The sequence below is a fragment of the Tyto alba genome, unplaced genomic scaffold (assembly GCF_018691265.1).
Source record: "Tyto alba isolate M040663 unplaced genomic scaffold, T.alba_DEE_v4.0 Super-Scaffold_9, whole genome shotgun sequence".
Lineage (NCBI taxonomy): Eukaryota > Metazoa > Chordata > Aves > Strigiformes > Tytonidae > Tyto > Tyto alba.
The window spans coordinates 41537497-41558102 of record NW_024881330.1 but is presented as its reverse complement, the minus strand read 5'-3'; the positions used below and the strand labels follow the sequence as shown (position 1 = coordinate 41558102).

The 20606-nt window shown below is 44.2% G+C and overlaps 1 long non-coding RNA gene across 1 annotated transcript in view; it reads left to right on the top strand.

The window, feature by feature from the left end:
* Nucleotides 1–11858, top strand: part of LOC116961936 — a 29858-nt gene extending 18000 nt beyond the window's left edge. The window contains exons 4-5 of the long non-coding RNA XR_004407252.2: nt 6157–6329; nt 7082–11858. This is a non-coding gene — a long non-coding RNA (uncharacterized LOC116961936). The remainder of the gene's footprint in view (nt 1–6156; nt 6330–7081) is intronic.
* The last annotated feature ends 8748 nt before the right edge of the window (nt 11859–20606 follow it).

The following is a 20606-nucleotide window of genomic DNA, read 5'->3' as shown; positions in this document are numbered from 1 at the left end:
AAGAAGTCACAGCTATAACTGGCTTCAGTACAGCATCTGCATTCCTGAGTTCAGCAGAGAAACCAAGGCCACAAGGATTTTCCTCATGAGGTCTGTCCAGATTAAAGACAGTCACCAAAAATGGTGTAGGAAGCTTATTTATTTGTATTTTCAGGGGCTTGATGTCTCATTACAGAAGTATGTAAATCTTTTGTATTCCATGACCATTGAAATGTGATTACATCTTCTTTTATTACTTCCTTCTCAGATCAACATTTTGCTTGCTGAAAGACAGGAACAACCTGCACAGGCAAAGTTTATGCATAAGAGAATTAAAGAAACTGAGTCTGAGATTTCTACAAATGATTGGCATCTGCATTATATATTGTGTTTAGATTTTCTGTGCTATTGTATGTGAAACGTCTCTTTGCCTGCAGGGGGAGTTCATAGTGTGAAAGCAGCTAGCTAATGTTTAGCAATTAAAAACTAATTGTCAGCAAATAGAACTCTGAAAATCATAAACAGATATTTGAGTATTCAGCTGTTAGTAGAATTCCTTTTCTGCGTAAGCATATACTTCCCTCTGTACCTTGTGCTTGAGATCACAAATAACCTCTCACAACATTGTCGTGGTTTGAGCCTGGTCGGTAGCCCAATACCACGCATCTGCTCACTCCTCCCTTCTCTTCCAGTGATGAGAAGGGGCAAATGAGCCAGGCTTGGGGTTTGAGATAGGACCGGGAGGGGCAGATCACTCATTATGGTCAAGGGCAAAAGGCAGACTCGTTAGGGGAAGAAAAAAATAACATACATTTATTACAGATACTAACACCACATAACAGAGTAGGACAGTGAGAAGCATTGCCACATCTTGAGAACACCTTCCCCCCACCCCTCCCTTCTTCCCGGGCTCAGCTCTGCTCCCGATATCTCTACCTCCTCCCCCAGTGGCGCAGGGGCAGGGAATGGGGGGTGCAGTCAGTGCTGCCACTTCCTTCATGTTCGGTGGGGGAGCTGCTGGAACTTGTTCCCCCTGCTCCATCGTGGTCCCCCTCTCACAGGAGACAGTCCTCCACAAACTTTCTCCAACATGAGTTCCTCCCATGGGCCGCAGCGTTCCCCACACTGCTCCGTCATGGGTCACTAACTTCCTCCGACTGGATTCCCTCCCACGGCTGCAGCCCTTCCCGAGCTGCTCCGGCGTGGGACACCCCCGCATGCTGCAATCCTCCCAGTGCTGAATTACAGCAGCGGGGCTGCCTTTTCCCACAAGACCCCGGCCTTCTTCGGGCACAGCACCTTGATCAACCATGAGAAACACAGGCATAAATCAATGTCTGCTCCACCGTAGATCTCCATGGGTGGCAGGGGGGGCCGCCCTGCCGTCTCCCCACAGGATACAGGAGGGTCTCTGCTCCGGCACACCTCCCCCCTCCTTTCTTCCTCCGTTCCTCCACTGACCTTGGTGTTCATGCAGCTGCAGCAACTCCTCCTCACCAGTCCCACTGCCCGTCACCACGTCCCTTCTTAAATACGTTATCGCAGAGGCGCAGCTGATGGGCTCAGTTTTCCAAACAGAAGTGGAGCTGATGTGGAGCTGGGGGAGCTTCGAGAAGCTTCTCACAGGGGGCTGCCCCTATAGCCCCCTCCCCTGCTACCAAAAAAACCCACCATTCACTCAAACCCAGGACATTCTACCCGTCACCTCTGCAAATCACATATTTAAGACCTATCATGAGATCCACATTCACTACAGAAGATAATATACACATCAACATCAGAACAAGACAAAACCCAACTGAAACAGGGAAAAAAAAACTTCCCCACACCAAAATAAAAATATAACAGTGACAAAACACTGAGACACAATACACAATACACAGAATCCACCCCTCACAAAAAATCTCTCACATCATGCAATTGTTTAATAACTATTACATCACAGCATTTAATACACTTTCGGTAGTAAGATAAAACTTCCTAATATGTACCACAGAGCTGATGAAACATCAATACTAACTATTTCATAACTAAAAATGTCCTTGCAGATAGCTCCCAGGCTCCCCAGGACATCATGACTTCATGCACACAGCTGGCTTGAGTTACGTTTCTCCTCTTTTTGTGTCTGGTGGGGGTTCGTTTTGTCAGCTGGACCCACAAAATTTGGAAAGGAAGAAACTTGGTTTCATGAGGCAAAGGAGCTTTTGTATCATGTAATTCATTAGGTATGGGTAGGTTAGTCTTTAGGTAGAACCTGCATTTCCCTTGTGAATAAGTTTCTTATCTCACTCATCGCCTCATCCGTGCAGCTGGAACCCGAGCCAACAGTCTCTGATGGAGTCCTGGTGGGTTTGACAGGGGAAAACCAGGAGGCCCAGCTGCCTAAATCAGGTCAAGCACAAATCAGAGCGAACAACAGCAGTCTCAGTACAGTTAACAACATATCGACTTGCATATTAGAGGTGGAGAAAAATACATTTTGTGGGAATAAAAATTGATGGGAAAGCCCCATACTCTTAACCCACACAGTGTCTTGCTGAATGCAGAAATCATTATTGGTTTCCTCCTGAAAAAAACATCCAGACAGCAGGTTTAGACATATGTATGTATATCTGGCTAGAAGCTTCTGAAAAATTTCCCCCCAAAGCTTGGCTGAAACCTGCCAAAAAACTTTTCTAACCACAAGAAAAAACGTAAACAAACAAACCCTAGTTTTGAGTGAAGCAGATACTTCAAATGAAAGTGCTAATTGAATCCCAAATCTGATAAACAGATTGATGGAAACTTTTCAAGTCTTCTGCTGAGACTAGGCTGGGGCAGCCGCCAGGGAGGGAGCTTCCCCTGAACTGTGTTGGCCCCAGCTGCGCAGTTACACATGGCAGGGAGGAGGCATAAGGCCTGAGGGCTCTTTACCAGGGTGAGAGTGAAAGCAATAAAACAAGGAGCCAGACATACTTCGCATTTGCAAGATAGGAAGATAAGGGAAGTGCGGAGTCTTATTTCCACTGTGCACCACCACAGCAGATTGATTTTCTCCCTGGGTACCAGGGATAACACAAGTCTCAGCTCTTTACCAGAAAACTTCAGAGGCTGCAGAGCATCATTTTGCTTCTCAGTTTTAGGCAGCTACTTAATCACAGTTTAATCATCTGAGGTGGTTGCCAAATTCCTTCTCAGGGACTAAATTAGGGATTAGTTAGGGAGTTTTTCTCCCTATAGTTTTATGAAAGCAACACGCATGACTAATTGCAAAGTAATAAAAGCTGGAGACTGAAATTAAACTTTCTGAAAAAGCTGAAGAAAATGTTGCATTTTGCTTTTGGGTTTTTTTTTGACATTAAATCCTGGGCAAGCAAACGTAAAATGAGCTTATGTCATCCTTAATATAAGCATTTACTGCAGTGATGTTGATTATTGTGTGTTCATTTGCACCAGGCTTTTCCACTTGCACTGCATTTTTGCAGAAGGCCCCTGCACATGTTTATTAGCTGGGCAACACTCAGAGCTGTGGGTTTGGAATCAGTCTGAGATAGAGGTCTTCTCCTCTGATGGGTGGGCTCTTGCAAGCATCTGCTTTCTGCATTGGCGTCTTACACATTGCCAAGGCAAAGTCATACAACAGCTTGGGTTTTGACTTTTAGCTAGAGCCTGGGGCTCAGCATGTGTGAATATTACCTAGACTGAACAGGTCAACATTTCTGCTCTTGGGTCAAAATGGAAACCCTGCTATAAAGGGGAATCAGAGCTGTTTTGGAGACAGAGAGATGAAAAGCAATATTATTACCATTTCTGCTGCTGTCTAGAAAAGGATGTCTCAGGATCTTCCATCCAGACAACACTGAGGAAAAAGAAATCCCAGATCTGTATGCAGAGGAGACTGAAGCTGATTTGATCCCTGAAAGAGAAAATAAATGTGGAGAGTGAGACTGGAGCAGTTGGCACTGGAAATGGGAGAAGCAGCCTGCAGACAGTGCAGTGCCATATCAGCATTGAACCCTGTGGTGACATGGGGTTTAGCCCAAGGTGGCTACTAAGGGTTTACTCAGTGCCTTAGCAGGTTGTCAGTGCTGGTTTCACTCTTAATGCTACCTATGTTATTTAGTTTAAAGCTAGCGTGGCTACATTAACAAAGGTTCCATCTGCAGAAGCAGCAGCAATGTCTATCAACCTGGAATGGGCATATGGGAGTTGGAGACCAGATAAGGCTGAGCCTGGCTGAGAAAACTGAGACTAGGATGAGAAGGCTAAATGGTGGGTCCAAGGATGGATGAGATAAGAAATCTGGTGCAGAGGAGAGCAGACTAGGATAGGCAGTGAAGATGCTTTCTGGTTTGGTGTGATGCAATAAATGTGTGATGCACGCTGAGCAATGAAGAAAGCACAGAACATGAAGTAATTCCTCTGTCAGTGATCACTGATCATCTGAGGCACAGAGTGTACTCGTGCCCTGTGAAAAGAGCTGTATATGAGCATATAATGAGAGAGAATGCCATAAAAAGTGCACAAAAAGAAGCTTCATGAAGGCTGCACAGGGAATATTAATCACAGCCTTTCTTGACTTTGAAGCAGAGTTGCCAGCCACTAAGTCTGCTGTCACAGGTTTTTCTGTGCAGAAGATAAGCTCCTGTAGATTGTCAGGTAAAAAAACATTGGATGTTTTTGGATGTAAGTGAAAAAATCTGGATTAGGGAGGATTTCTACATCTTCCATAGCACAGCATGGGAAACTGGCTGTACAACAAGTTTTTGGTTTGTTTAATTTTTTCCTGGAAGAGCCCCATATTGGTACTGGCTAGAGGCAGAATGTCAGAAAAAGTGGCTTATTGAATGGGAATAATATAGTGCAATTTATTTGGCAAATAAAAGCCCCATTGCTCTAGAATTTTTTTTTCTCTAATTTTTTGGGGGTGGGGGAGGGGTTGAGTTATTTACTTTTTTCAGCTCCTAAATCGTGCATTGTAGTAGACAAGATAGAATATGCCTTTCTCATGTAACTTCTTTTTTTAACACGGTAAATTAAATCTGCTGATGAATAGCCCACTGAGTTCAATAGATAGATTTGATCTTTATCCTTTGGCTGAGGTGCTAAATGTAAACTCCTTTCACTGATATTAGCAAAATTAATGGAGATAAACTGCTATATACTCTCTGATAATCTGTGCTATCTACTATCTAATAATCTATGTGACCATAACATCTGATCTGATGTTACATATAACATCAGCAGTATGGAGAGGTGTGACAATCAAATGAAAAATTAGACTGAATGCCTTTTATTAGCTTGTAGGGAAGGGCTGTGTATACAATAAAAAAAAAAAAAAAAAAAAAAAAAAAAAGGATTTTTCCCCTATATTTCTAAAACTTCCATGACATTCAATGTCATCAAACAGCTGCAATGCCCAGTTCCTCATTGCCACAAGAACGCATCGTATATTTGTGAACTTACTTTGCTCTGACTTAGAACTCTCTTGGCTTTCACGAGGCTATGCCAGTACTTCAGGCTGATCGAGATGCTGCCAGTCATCTTGGGGAACGATGATCCTCACAAGACCAGCCTTCAGACGTCCCACTCCCTGGAGACCAGAGGGAAGTCTGGAGCAAAGAAGATGTGTTCTTAGTGATAGAGGATCAAGTTAGATCAGGTACAACAGGATCAAGCTAGGCAATAGTTAAGCCTCAGTACAAGAGAGACATGGACATGCTGGGGAGTCGTGTCCCGCTTGGCACATCCCAAGTTTCCAGGCACATTGTGGTTGCCAGTCTCAGTCATCCCTACCTCTCACAGCTTGCCAGATGGCTGATGCAGCTTGCTGGTAGCCCTTTCTGCTGCAGGGCTGCTCAGTTAGCTCAGCATGTTTCTTGCAGGCTGGTCCCAAGCCTCCACTGGTCCCATCTGGCAATGATGGTAGAGTTGGCCACTCAACAGGTGAGTTTTGAGAAGACAGGTAGGAAGGGCCTTTCCCCCTCTTGCAGGCAGGCACTTCTGCTGCACTGGGGTTGCTGCTGCCCTTCCCCCTGGGCACATGTCTTCATCGCTCTTCAGCAGGAGAGAGCAGAATCCTCAGGGGACCGATGTCTCTCCTTTGCACTCAGCAGTGGAGGGACAGCACTGAGAGGGTCTGAGAGGGCTCGCCTGGTGGTTGTCATCCATGGATTTTTACTCTGTTTTCCTTTGCAGAAGGTGGAACCAGGAGGAGGAGAAGACAACTGTCCTGTCCCTTTGTGCTGTTGAGGACCCTGGATGCCTCAGAAGTGCCTGGGCAGTTGGGGTCCAGCTGCAGAGGGGCTCTCTTTGGTCAGCCCCTGGAAGGTCTCTGCAGGAAGGAGAGCACTCTGCCCCAGCCCCTCCAGGTAAGAAAACCTGGTGGGGGGGTCCCATCCCCTGGCCTCTCCTGAGAGGTGGTGTCCCCAGCAGAGGGACCATGGGTTCACCAGTCCAACACTAGTCAGGGCCAAAGCGGGCTCCTCCTCACATCTCCTGTCACCTAACTGCAGCCACCCCTCGATCCTGCCCCAGTGAAAGCAGAGTGGTCCACACATGCTCTTGTGACCGAGGAAGGTTCATCTGCTTCAGGGCCTATCTTCAGCCAAGCAGCTGTCCTCCCGTGTCCCCTGCAGGACCTGCTGGCTATCCTGCAGGAGCATGGACCGTACACCAAGGGGGTATTCAGGCTTATGGCCAGAAGGAGAGCCTGTCAGGAGCTGAGGGTGGGCTTTGACAGCAGTGGGGTTGTCCACCTGGGAAGCCAACCTGCGCGCCTGCTGGCTGCCATCCTGGAGGTGAATTCTGGGGAGAGTGGCACAAGGAAGCATTTCTCTAGTTGGAGCGCTTCGTGGAGCACTGCAGATTGCTCCACGAAATGACTCTTACCAGAAGGGGAGGTGGCAGTACCTCAGCGAAGGCCATCCCTCTGCTGTATACCTGGTGTGGTATACTGCACAATGCTGTGCTGCCTTCCTGAAGTGCAGGAGCATGGAAAGCTGAATGAGGACACCTGGAAAGCTACACAACACTGCTTCTGGCTTCCACCTGCCTTAGGAGAGCTCGGGCAGTATGTGTTGACAACATCTAATTTATTAACGTCATGTTCCTATTCCCTCAGGGTGGACGACGAGTTGCCTGGAGCCAACATCTTCTCAAGCAGTTGCTCTCCCTGCTCCACAACGCCAGCCAAAATTCTGCAACCAGCAGGATGACTACCAGCAGTGCTGCCATCTGCACTGGGCCAAATCTGCCGAGCCCAGACAAGGACAGCCTGCTCCCTTTGGAAATGCTGGTGGAGGTGCCTGAGAATGTGTGCTGTATTTACCAGCCGATTACATCCTTCTAGGCCCATTAGAGCTTTTCTGTTCAGAGATACCTTACTGTCTCCTCTCTTGAGAGAATGACTGTGGAGTAGCTTCCTGGAAGAGCAGCCCCACAGCTGCAGCTTTCTGCACAAAAGCAAGGGTCAGGAAAGGGAAAGGCTGTTTGGTCTCTTTTCAGCCACCTGAGTTAAAGCCGATGGTTTGATGTGTGCAGGTGAAGGGGCTGGTGGAGTTTTTAATTGAGAGATGCAGGGAAATCTTTGGGGAGAAGGCAGATGGTCCTCTCAGTCAAGGAGTCACCAGCACCCATCACCAGCTCCACAGGTATGAGAATGGACTGAGGACTGTCGCAGTCTGGGGCTTCTGGTCCTATTTCTTAGTGTGTTCTTGGTGGGCACCAGTGCAAATAGAGAGAGTTGCTGAGGGCTCGAGACTTGACAGAGGTGTTTTTCTAGTGGGAGCCTTCTCACACGTTCAGAGTGACAGGATTCACGAAGCTAACATCATGACCTTTGTTCTGCATCTGCCCTTCACATCAAACAGATGCTTTGAGAGCAATGCTCTTACCTTAACACAATTCCTGATGAGGCTGGACATAGAGTGTTATTCCTTCAGCCCTGCTTGTCCCGTGGTCTCAGTTTGGCCACTGCCTCCGAGGGCAGCAACAGTTTACTCCTCAGGATGAGCTGGAGCCTGAGGGCCTTGGCTCTGGCTTCTGAAGCTTGCTGGCTGAGATGTCCTTTTGCAGATCCTCTCCATTCAGCGCAGCAGACATAGCAGACGATGTGACATCCGAGGGCTGTGAAGAAAACAGATTTAGGACTTCGGATGTGTTTTGCTTCAGTTGTTTTTCACTTCCAAGAAGTCACTTTGCTGCACCGGCTTTGCTTTCTGGAGCTGCATTTGAAAGAGCAAGGTGGCCATGCAGGAGAAGCAAATAGGGAGCATCGAGCTGAAGCACTTCAGGTTGTACCACTCTCACTTCTTCATGGAGCAGGAGGAGATACGGTGGTGGAAAAGGGAACAGCAGAGGTATGTCAGGTCCACAAACAGTGTAACAACCTGTCTCATGTGTGAGTGTAGTTTCTGATGTAAAGCTGGGGCTGAAACGTATAGGGTCTTCTCCTCACCAATAATAGAAAAGAAATATGCCCCAGTGACTACTGTGTCTGCGAAAATCAGGCCAGTGCTCGCTTCTGCATAAGCAATGGATTTTCTTTTCTCAGCTAGAAATTCCTATGCTGAGACATTACTCTCTCCACTGTGGTCACAGGATCCAGCAGAAACAGGGTCCAAAAATGCCTCTTCCTGGCATGAGGTCTCTTGTGTGTTTTAGGCTTTTTTTTTTTTTCCCCCAGAATGATATATCATAAGGTAAAATGGAAAGATTGTTTTTCAAGTGCATTAGGCGTGTTCTGAATCAGATGAAATACCTACGAGATATCACACAGGAAAAGACAGCTTTCAAAAGAAGAGCCTCCCAGCCCAGAAGATGGTACCACTGCCAAAGGGATATCCACAGAAATATTTCTCAGGAGAGCAGAAGAAATCCTGGCAGAAAGAAGTTAGCAAGCCTTTCCTTGCTCTCCTTTCCCAGCATTAATCAGAGCTCATGCTCCAGGCTGAATAGACTCCTCCAATTAACTGAGTGTTGCACTGCCTTGTGAAAATTGTGTTCAGAAGCGAGAAACAGGTGATTCTCTTCAGAGAAGGTCTTTTAAGAAAGGACTTCATTCTGTCTGAGGACTAAAATCCTCTGAAAGGGCAAGCAAGGTCACCCATCAGTCTGCAGCTCTCCAAAAGTTCAGAGTAAGCCTGGTGCAGGTTTGCCATTGCACTTTGTGCAATGATGCCCTTAGAAATTGCTCAGCTGAGCTGTTGTGTCAGTAGCTGTCTCCTTCAGAAAAATTTAGCTGAGATCCTAGTGCATCGGAGCTTCACAGAGTCTATTTTGCAGCCGGTGACTGTGTGAAAAATGGATGATGTGAACCAATACATGTGCTTTGCTTTTAAGACCAAGGTAGAAATTTAGCAAACATTAGCTTACTACTCCAGGTGGTCCCTTGCCACCTGTAAACTTTTACATTTTCATTTTAGGTGCCTGTAGCTTTGGCTGCAGTCACTCCAGAAAGCATGGTAGATTTGCTTCTATGCTTTGAACAACTGGAGAGCTTGTTAGAGGGAAGAAGGGAGTATGAGTTAGCTTTGATTAAAAGAAGAATTGATTCAAGTTTATCAGGGCTTTACCTAACTAATATTTCTATTGCATGGAGAGGCTTGCAGGCACTCCCCAGGGAAACATAAAACAAACAGAAAGAGAAAACAGACCTGTGAAGAGAGGAGTGAAAGCCAAACAGACAATAAAAGGAGAAAGAGGGAAAAAAAAAAAAAAGAGTTTTAAGGGGTCTGCAACTGAACAGATCCAAGAAAGCTGAAAACAAGAAGCCCAGGTCTGTAGCAAACTCTGCTCCTCACCTTTCAACACACTGAACACTAAGTATATGAATGTTTCTGTGATGCACAAGAATGGCCCCAGATAGGAAACATGCACCTGCATTTGGGAGAAAATGTGTGTCGGGAGAAAAATACCACTCCAAATTTTGCAGACTTAATGCTGCACTCGTTGAAGCTCTGCTTGCACAAAGGTAAGTGGGCACCCTGACAAGGTTGCAAGAATCACATTTTTTAGCTCTTTGACCTGCTCCCTTACCAAAGAGGCAAAGCCCCCTTTTTTTGTTCGTGTCAGTTGGCGCTCCTTATGCTGGCTTGTATTATCTGAATCCCAAATACACAGCAATGATTTCTTCCAAGTAGCTTTAGACATGGAGATATTGGCACTTCTTAGAAAGGGTTATATTTCCCCTGAGATAATTGAGAGAGAGAAGGAAAAATAAAAGATTAAAAAAAAAAAAAAAAAAAAAAGACAAAACCATCTAGGTGCTGTGCAGAAGGGGTCTAGCCTGGTGCCTTTGTATTTTTTCTCTGCACTGCCTGCTAGAGAGCAAAGCAGTCCAGGCTGGCTCAGTGCAAAGGGATCCAATGAGACCGCTCAGTGTGGTGTTTTGCAAAAAGAGGGATGCATGTCCTGGGCAGCTCAGCAGCTCTGCCCGAGGGAGCATGTTTTGCCTCTAAATCTGGGTTACCAGAAAGGGACAGTGGGGGATGCTGCTGCTCAGGTTTTGGAAATGACTATGTGATAGCTACCCCAGGGCTGCGTCTCCAGCCCTACAAAGGGACTCTGTAAATCTGTGTAAACCTGCAGTCCTCTGAGGCTATCACAGGTGTTTAAATCCCGTAGTCACTTCCAAGAGTTCTATTTTCTGTGCTATGAACAACTCCTTTTACATTGTATTTCCCAAAGAAAGGGGAACAAAATCATGCCTGTCCCTGCCTTAGGATCCTGCCAATTCTTTCTGACTGTCGTTGTAGGTGCGGATCTGTTTTAACCAGTGGGCAGCAGAGCTGTGAATTTTGGGCTACCCGGGGTGTGATGCGGCCTCAGTTCTTCAGCACTGGATCACATTTTCAAAATTATTTGTTAGCCTTCTTCAAAGCAAGAGCTAAATCGATTAGGACCTGGACATATTTTCCATTTTGGCATTGATTCTAGTCATGGTATTGTTGATTCTGTAGCTGTTGAAAGAGTTGAAACACCATTTCTTGACCAGGTCATCAAAGAGGATGATATATTTGGTAGTTTATCTGAATTGGTCCCTCCTACCTACCTTGTAATTGTGTCCATAACTTGGGTCAATCAAAGTTTTTTCTGTAAACTAAATACATACAGCTGTTTCAGGGGATATGCACCCATCAGGTAGAGGATTTATTTCCAATGCATTGAACTCTGAAGACATGTGGATCTTGAAACCTCATCTTTTCTGTGGGATCTTGGAGCAGTTTGAAGTGCTTTTTAAATTAACAACAAGTGTAAACATTTGCTTGCATATGGAAGGGCTTCAATAATCTGACTCACTGGTTAAAGACAACAGAAATAGAGGACTGCCTGTGACAAGGAGGAGAAAATGCCCTTAATATAATTCTCTGAGAAGCAGAACGTTGAAGCCTTGTTTGTGTTTTTGCATGTTAAGGCCTTATTTACCTTACATTTCAGATTTGCTCATCATTTTAGCATTGTTTGGGAGGAGGAAAAGATTTTTTCTGTATCCATGATAATTTATTTACATTTAATAAACAGCATGAAATCCTACTACACTGATGATAATTTTTCCAGGCTAATGAAAATTAGAAACAAAAGTATGCCTGCTAAAATAAGTCTACTCTTCTGTTACAGTAATAAAAAACAGTAATTTTTTCAACTGCATACATTCATAGCTGCAGCAGTTGCAGAGTTGCTGACTACCATACTCTGACATCCAAAACACAACAGATTTGTTATCTTGAAGACTTTATACAAGTGTAATATTTTTAATATGGCACTCTTTTAAACTATTAATTGTTCAATAATAGATTTGTATGTGAAAGCATAAAGATAGAAATGTGTTCCTGCTTGGCAAACTGAAAAGCACAATGAGGTTAGTAAATCAGCTGTTAATAAATCAGTATTTGTTGCCACTTCTGTCTCTTTTCCTCGTCTCTCTACCCTCCATACACCCTTTCCAGGTTCCCACGTGTTTACACGAGATACCTCTGTCCGAGAGATTGCTCTGTGTGTCCTCCAGTTTGAAGCTAGCAGCACAACCACACATCTCCTGGAAATTCTCCTCCTTCAGAATTAAGTCCGAAGTAACTGCATGGACATCACTAGACCAGGATCTGATCTAAATCCAGATTATGGTGTTGGTCCTGGATTCTCCCAGCAGTTGCTCTGTGAGACTATTTGTCCCAAAGCTCTGCCAGGGGGTCAGGACTGGGTGTGTGACCACAAAGTGGGGATGAACAAGGCCACAGAGGATCATGGCCACTCCTTCCCAAATGGATGGGGAACACGTGCTGTGTTAGTGCTAATGAAGGAGCGATGGTCCCTGTAATCCTGCCCCATACATTCTCTGTTTATACAGTTTTGTAAATAGGTACCTCATAGGATATGGCCACAAACGTTGCTAAACTCTCTGCAGTGATTAGTCCCGAAGCAAGGAACGCGTCCCGAGCTGCCTTGTCAAACAAGCCTTTCAGTTACCAGCTGAATTTAACTTCAGTACACACCTCCTTGAGCTGCAGTGCAGCTCTTTTGCCCACTTTGCCCCACACACACTCATGCACACTGTTCTCCCCATAATCTGTGTCCCCACCCCAGGAACTACATTTTGCCTGCCACATGCTTGTACCTGTAATACACTCATACAGGAGAGGATTAAGAGGCCTATTAACAGGGTATCAACTACAGGTGAAATGGTTTCGGTAAGTGACTCTCCTATTTGTAGAGATTCATAATAATATTTCAGGATATCAACAAAAATTCAACTATATGACAAAACAGGAACTTTCAGGCTCCTCTCTACCCTGCAGAAAGTGAGCAGCAACTGATAGGCAGGAGCGTGTCGTGGTCTCCACTGGAGTCAGAGCTGTACCAACCACATGGACCTGGCTTAAAACAGCTCTAACAAAAACCCAGCCTCACAGAAGTAAACAGAGGTGTGTAAATCTGGTGACTCCAGACGTGAGTGCTCCCCGGGCGCGGCCGGCGCGGTGGAGAGGCGGGGAGCGGCCCCCAAACGCCCCCCAAGGGGCCCGGGAACACCCGCCCTATCCCTCGCCTGGCGGGTGAGCGAGCACGGGAGGCTCTGCCCCCTCTCACCTCGCAGGGAGGTGGGTCAGTGTGTGGGGGGGCCCGCGGGCCGAACCCCGATGCGCACCCCCCAGCACCGCCGGCAGAGCGGGGCCGGGACCAGAGGCCTCGCCAAAACCCGGGGCGCCCGCCCGCATCGCGCCTCTACTTCTATTTTTCTACCTTTCTCCCCTTTTCTTTTACGTTACAGGCCGTTCAGCCCTTTTTAAAATAATAGAGCTCAATAGCCACTGTTGGAAACTGTTTACAGAGCTTTAACAGGATTTAATTAGCTTTAAGAAGTTTTAATTGGCTTCTGTCGTTAATAAATTTTTCAATCGATTGTTTGGTGTTAAGTCGTCTTAATTTAGCCAAAGGGTATCTCGAATATCAGAGTGGGGTGTCCAGGATGGGCCTCTCTGGCAATAATTGGCCTACCTATTAAGAGATAAGTTCAGCTGCCCCTAGCCCCTCAAATCCTTGAGGACTGGCTAGAAGACAAGGGGATTCATCTCTAACCAAAATAATTCATTACCTTGAATGCAACACCATCCTTAGGCCATTCTTCAGCATCTTTCAGTTGGTTAAAAATACATAGACTATGCATTTACTGTGACTGTCCAGGGCAGAATATTTGTTCCAGGCAGTATGTCATGCCCTGCTACCTATCTAAGGGAAGAAGTATCCATAATGAAAGTGCTTTTGATCCTAACTGGGACAAAGCTGTGTGATGCTGTACAATCTCTCCCTCTCAGGGAGCATTAATTTCAGGCAGTACAGATAGGATTTTAGGACCTTACCACATCCTAGGAACACCTGTGTCCAGTTCCACGGTGTCCTTTGCATCACCTGAGGATCCAGGATCACAGACCACAGAATTCAGAAAAAGGGTGGGATTCGGGTTTTTTTTTAATACTATTTTCAGTATTTTTCAGACCTAAACACTATTAGGTAAGGATAGAGCCTGTAAGACCAGCCTTCCTCCTTATTATTTTACCATATGTAGTCTTATTTTCTTCAAACACTCTTTTAGCATACAAATGACAACCCATAAATGATAGTCTTTCAACCCAGACAACAATCTGAAATATTAGTAATATTTAACTGATGGTGCATTTCCAGATGATGGGCAGATTAAATTATCCTTCTTTCACTAATTCCTATTTCTTAATTTCAACACTATCTCTTCCTGAAGAACATAAAAATGCTACATTTCACAAGATCTATGTTTACACATCTTCAGTCGGAGGCTCCAAGGATATTTGGTGAAAGCATCAATGGTGACGGAGCTCAGCTCCAGGTTCTTCTGGCACAACAAATTGCTCAGTCATTACTTCTGTTTTCTCTGATTTCTGCCTCGTGGTTTGTTCCTTCTGAAGAGAAGATGACCCCGCTGGCTGCAGCCAGATCAGCCCCTGCGCTTGTGGCAGCAGTGAACACAGTAGCAAGAGGAGCTAAGTCTGTCCTCTTCCGCTGCAGCAGCTGTTTGTGATGGACCCATCCCAGCTCTCCTTAGGAAAGGCTTCAAAATAAACTGCCAGGCAGCAGGAAAACCAATTTTTGTAAGTTAGAGCAGCCCTTCCTACCTCAGTTGGAAGGTCTCCAGAGAAGCTGGAGAAGGTAAATTTGCTAGGATGTTCACCCACGGCCCTGTGAAGTAAACTGTGTACAAAGAATGAAGCTTGACTTTCACTGACTGGTGTCATACAACAGGTCTTGACTGCTTTTCCACTGTGAGTGACCACACTTGATCACACAGATGCAAAAGCTGTGGTCATACTTGGACTGTATTTTCCCAAATATACCTACATTACATTATTATAAGAGTTACCAGAAGTGTATTTCATCTTCTTAAATAGTATCTGTGGACTTATTCATTTCAAATCCTTTCAAAGTCTTGTCTTCCTTAGAAGGGCAAGTATCAATGGCAGCACACACAGGGAGCAGAGACACTGTATAGAGACAAGCCCCAATAATCTATTTATCTCCTGTAACTTCCCATTACCCTGTGCTCAACTGTCACCTGACAAGAAGGTGCACGTTTGTGTCTGGATACCGACCATGATGTTGCCTTCCTCTTACAACAGAATTTGTTGGGGCTTTGTTTCGAGGCACAAAATATGCCAAAGGATGGATGGGAAGAAGGAGCTGAAAAAGCCAGGTTCAGTGGTACCCAGAAACCCCTGCCAAATGCTAGTAGCATATGCTAAGATAAAATACGTGTGCGGTCGCCTATCTCAGTGCTGTCTGACTTGACTGTTGTAGATGCTGATTATTTTTAACAGTGGGTGTCCTGTGCTCTCAGGGGTGTGATGCAGCTCTGGCATCTTCTTGGTGGAGGTGAAGGGAGGCGAGTCAAGGAGAAGCATCCATGGACCTGCTGCTCTTTCCGACAGATTTCATCTGTGCATGAGTGAGCCAGAGCAAAAAAGGACACTCTGGGGTACCTACCCACTGGGTGATTCGGCAAGTCCATGGCAGTTCAGCTCGATGCAATCCCTTTCTCCGGAGTGAAAACAATCAGCCTTTTCTCTGCTTTCCTGATGATCCTGCCCAAACGCCCATCCAGTTCTTTCATGCTTTCTCATGCCAAAATCGTGGTAGTCACTGCTCTGCTCTGCTTCTAAGCTCTCTTGAAAGCTAATTTCTTCTGTGATGCCTGCGAAGCAGTCAACACTGATGGCCTGCTACTGCTGATTTGTGGGGTACTAAAGCACGGTAATCTTAATTTGTAGCTCTATGAGCAATGGAATTTTCAGTTTCATAGTTTAACTTAAAGTTAACTTTACCTTTTTTATTATTTATTTTTAACTGAAACCAAGGCTTTTTAAGTGTTCTCACCAAAGCCAAAACAAAAATCAGTTTCTGTCTGAAAAAGGCTTTTCAGGTCATTTTAGGAGGACAGGGATAACAGGGGCTTGTGTTTTCTGAAATTATCTTGATGTCTCAGAAAAAGAAATTTTAAACAAAATATTTCAGAATTAAAAAAGTAAGAGAAATCAAAAATGTCGAACTGAAACATTTTAACTTGTTTTGAAGTTCTGCTTCAGTTCTTGGGAGGCCAAGACAATCTGATAAAAATTCAAAATAACAGTGTTCCAAATCCGTCTATCCATATACTTTTCAGTGTGAAAAAAATGCTCTATGGAAAATTTGAGTCAGCTGGAGTTTGTTGATGTGTTTTCTGTTATCCATCATTTATCTCCTGTTTCCATTGTTATCTCTTTGAAGCAGAGCCCTCTATACATGGTTCGACAGCAGCTGGAAGGATGGGGTATTGTTCTCTTACTGTGGCTTGTGTGCCTACCCAAAAGAAACAAAGGGCTGGGATTTCCAACACAGTGACGTTATAAATGCCTGCCTATTTCAAGTCCTAATTTTTACTCTGTGCTCAGTTTAGCTTGCTAAATTGCTACAATTCCCCATGCTGCGTTGCTGAAATTCTCCTCAGTCCTGACCACCCTCATGCGAGAGGCAGCAGTTCTTCCTCCCACCCATGTCACTGCATGAATTTCCAAGCATCCCCAAAGAAATCTCATGTCACAGGAGTTTTGCTCCTATGCCACCAGGGGAAGCAAGAAGCCAGGAAACACACATGAGTACAAACTGCAGATAATTACCACTTTTGCAAGGTTTGTCCAAAGGTGCTAAAATAGACAGTACTAATTTACTGCTTATTACAGTAACAATTTTTTCCTTCTTGTACATTAATTTTCAGATTCACTCCTCCCTCTTCTCGTCCATCTGATTATTGTGATCGTGTATGTCTCCTTGCCCATCTGGAGGCAGATTGCCTGAGCCCTGGTTACCCTTCACTCTCTGTAGTCATTTACAATGATGATATATGCCCCTGAGCTTTGCTTGGTTTATAACAGTACAAACGCGGTAAGCGAGGGTGGATTGCATTTCACATCTGTTGTCCAGATGCCTTGTGATTGTCATTCCCTCTTCTGAGAGACTAAGGTCAGATCTGATAAAGACATCTACGGCTTTGCTTGTAGTGCTGGTGAGGAAACCCCATCTCATTTATCACGGATGAAGTTCCCCGTCCAATTTCCACGTGCACAGTGTGCTGGCAGTGAGTGTCCTTGGTGGTGGTGAAGGGCTGCTGCTCACGCCTGGTGATAAAGCTTTATGTGCCTGGGACCCTGAATGGGCTGCTCACAAATTCTGTACATGTAGTAAACTATTCCAGCTTTGATAGCTTGTGGCTTAGCCCACACCTCTGCCCCTACATTTTGTGTACAAGGCTTGTCTAAAGATAAACAATCTCAGAACATACTTCGTCCTGGAAAAAGCCCTGGGAGGCACACTATTAATTCTGTGTCTGTACCTTCCAGTTCTTTTGTTATGAAAAACATTTCCAGTAAGACGCAAACAGGTAAAAAGCTGAATTGTTGCACCTAGGGGTGCCACAGAAGGGTCTTTTTCCCCTGTAAAAAAAAAAAAAAACAACAACAACAACAAAAAAAAACACCAACAACAACAACAAAAAAAAAAAAAAAAAGAAAAAAACAACAAACCAAACCTTCTCTGGTTTGCATGTCTAGTTATATACTCATCAGAGCAGGTACTGGAACATGACTTTTCCACATTCACCCAGTAGAAGTCACCCTGTCCCCATTTTTTTCTCTAGGGACAATTAGTATGTAATTGAGTGTATCCAAGGGGAGAGCCTCAAAAGAAGAAATTAAGAGAAACCTGCTTCTAGATGGTCTAAACTGCAGACAAGGCCCCTTTCCTGAGAGGTAGATAAACCAAGTTCATGTTCCAGTTCTGAGTCAGGAGAGAGGGTTTGAATAGATGAGCGTGACTGGACTGGAAGAAGAGCAAAGTAACTGTAGGAGATAATATATTAACAGGTAAATGTCAGACATTGTGCCAAGGCAGGTTTTGATTAACTAAAGCTTTCCTCATTAGTCGGTGACTAATGACAACTCTGCAGGAAACGTAAAAATAAAACTGAACAGCAGTAGTATTGGTGGAAGAAGAAAAAAGTCCTGTGTTTGAAAGAATTTGTCCTTTTTTCTTCCTTTAAGGTGTGTGTGACTTCTCTGGCTATCTTAGGAGCTGAAATTTTGGAAAAAATCAATATATTGGAAGTGGAAGGTAGGAGAACAACCTTATTCTTCAGAATGCCCTAGGGAATATTCGAGCTCAAATTGCTTCAGTCAAAAAGCAATGAACCTGATATTTAATTAAATGTAAAACCCACGTGATGAATAATCTTCCAAGTCTGATCTAGAAAAGCTAGTTATACCAATCAAAATAGAACATGTAGGTATACAGGACTTTGCGAATTATATTAGCTCAAGGTAATTCAAAACTGTTAATTTGATTCTTATCAGAAAAATTACAAATGAGCAATTATTTAAAATGGAACGAATGTAGTGGTGGTCAAAATTTAATTAGAAATTATGTACCTGCTCCATTTTTAATGGCAATAGCCAAAATGTTATAGTAGGGTAAAAGAAAAGAAGGAACTGATAAGCCTCAGAAAAATTGACATAAGTAGAATGGCTTTCCTGACTACACATATTTAATCTCAGTTCTAGCCAGAGCACCTGTCACTCATCCTGGAGCGAATTGGTGTGTCAGCACCACAGAAGCAGAACCTAAGGGGAGGGAGATGTTAGAAATCACCACCACAGCTCATGTTGAACAACGTGTACCCCTCTGCATTAACGGTGCTACTCCACAGAAATATTAATCAACCCTTTCTTAAAAAAAAAAAAAGAGTTGGTTTGGGGTTTGGACACATGACCAAACAACAAAAGTAACTTTGGGAATTTTTCTTTTATTCTAGGATTTTACCAGTTAATAATGATGAGAATGCAAGAATAACCATAACAGTTTAGACCAGGGAGCCATCGAAGTTACTTTTTGCATCCGACAGTGATGACAATGAGTGCTCAGGGAGGAGGAGGAACAAAACACAATCGTATGACTTTTCTCCTACTACTCTTCAAGCATCTGAGCATTTTGAGCTCAGGGAAATTCCTGAACATCCCATGATTTTTCTATTTAGTAACTGGCAGTGGGTCTCTCTTCAAAGTTTGTGTCCGTGCTCAACTTATACTCACATAAGCTTCTCACCTCCTCAGCATCTCCTGTCTAGGGGTCCCAGAGTTCTGCTACGCACTGAGGGACAAATAACCTCCTTTTGATAGCCTCAGACCTGGCTTTCACTAGCTTCCTTTAAGGCCTGTAAAGATTGTACTTGGCCTCTGCCCTATTGGAAGATATTTTGGTGGTGGCCACAAAAATAGGAAGGCCTGGCTTGTTTGCAATGTTTTCTTTATTTCATCAGAAATTAGTTTCCATCCGACTGATTTGTTCACTCGGACTAGGACTTATTTCAGAATACTATGTCATTTTTTGCCATTGGACTTGACCTGATTTCTTCCAAACCTCATTTGACAGACAAAAAAGAGTCATGCTACATAATTCATTAGTTACCAGAAGTGCATTAAAAATGTATTTGACAAGAACTAATCCCACCAGGAAATCAAACAGCAGCTTATTTCCTCAAAGCAGCCTTGATGGAGCACGCCTGTATTTAAACATTTGAGACTTTCTGTATATTAGTTGGGGAAAAAAAAAGCAATTCCTCATGCTGCTTCTGTCAAAAGAAAAAAAAAAAAAAAACACCACAACAAAAAACCTAAGAAACCATAGCAATGTCAGCTGAGCAATAGGAACTTAATGAATCCAAACAAACAGTGCTGTGCTCAAACTCAACATACATGTACCTTCAGGCAGCAGCCTGAAGAAAAACTAGTTTGTTGAAATATTTAGTGAATGTGGCAGATCCTGGATAAAACCTCTTTTCGTCTGCTCAGCTCCAGATAAATGCCATCTGTAGGTAACCTGTGCTTGCAGGCCAGTGCCTGCCCTCCTACAGAAAGAACACATGCAGAGAGGCTGGTGATGTGGCAGTTCCCCCTGGAGCTTGTGGTCAACAGGCGAGCTTTCTAAGGACAGAGGGTTTACTTTGAGTCCCCACACTGGAACAGCATTGCCTTCTGTCGGGATATTTATAGCAATTCACTGTACGCTTTGAGCAAAACTGTCAAGAGATCTCCAGAACCCACTTTAGCATCAGCCAAACATAAACCATTGATTGCTAGGCTGTTTAGATCTCTTTCACTCTTAGGATTTGACAAGAAACATGCTGTTGTGTAAGATCTGGAATATAGTCACATCGAAATTTTCAGAAGAAACATTCCTTGGGGTTTTTTTTGTTTTTTTTTTTGTTTGTTTGGTTTTTTTTTTTTTTTTTTTTTTTTGTTTTGTTTTGTTTTTGTTTTTTTTTTCCTGTCAGGAAAAGCCAGTAGAAGAAATCAAAACATCTTGTAGAATCGTGTCAGTTTGTGGATCAGTTCAGCAGAAAAAAGTCAATTTTTCCAGGGAAATCTTCTCTGTTTTCCTTCCTGTCTGACGTGCTCCCCTTCAGCCTGTGTAAAAGGCAGCTGCAGAACCAAGAGCCTGGCAGCCTGGGCCAAGAGCCTCAGGGTTTCTTATAGTGCCACGAGATGTCTTTTGGAGGTGAGAAGGGAAGGAGGTCAACAAGAGTGACCTCCTCCCTTTCAGAA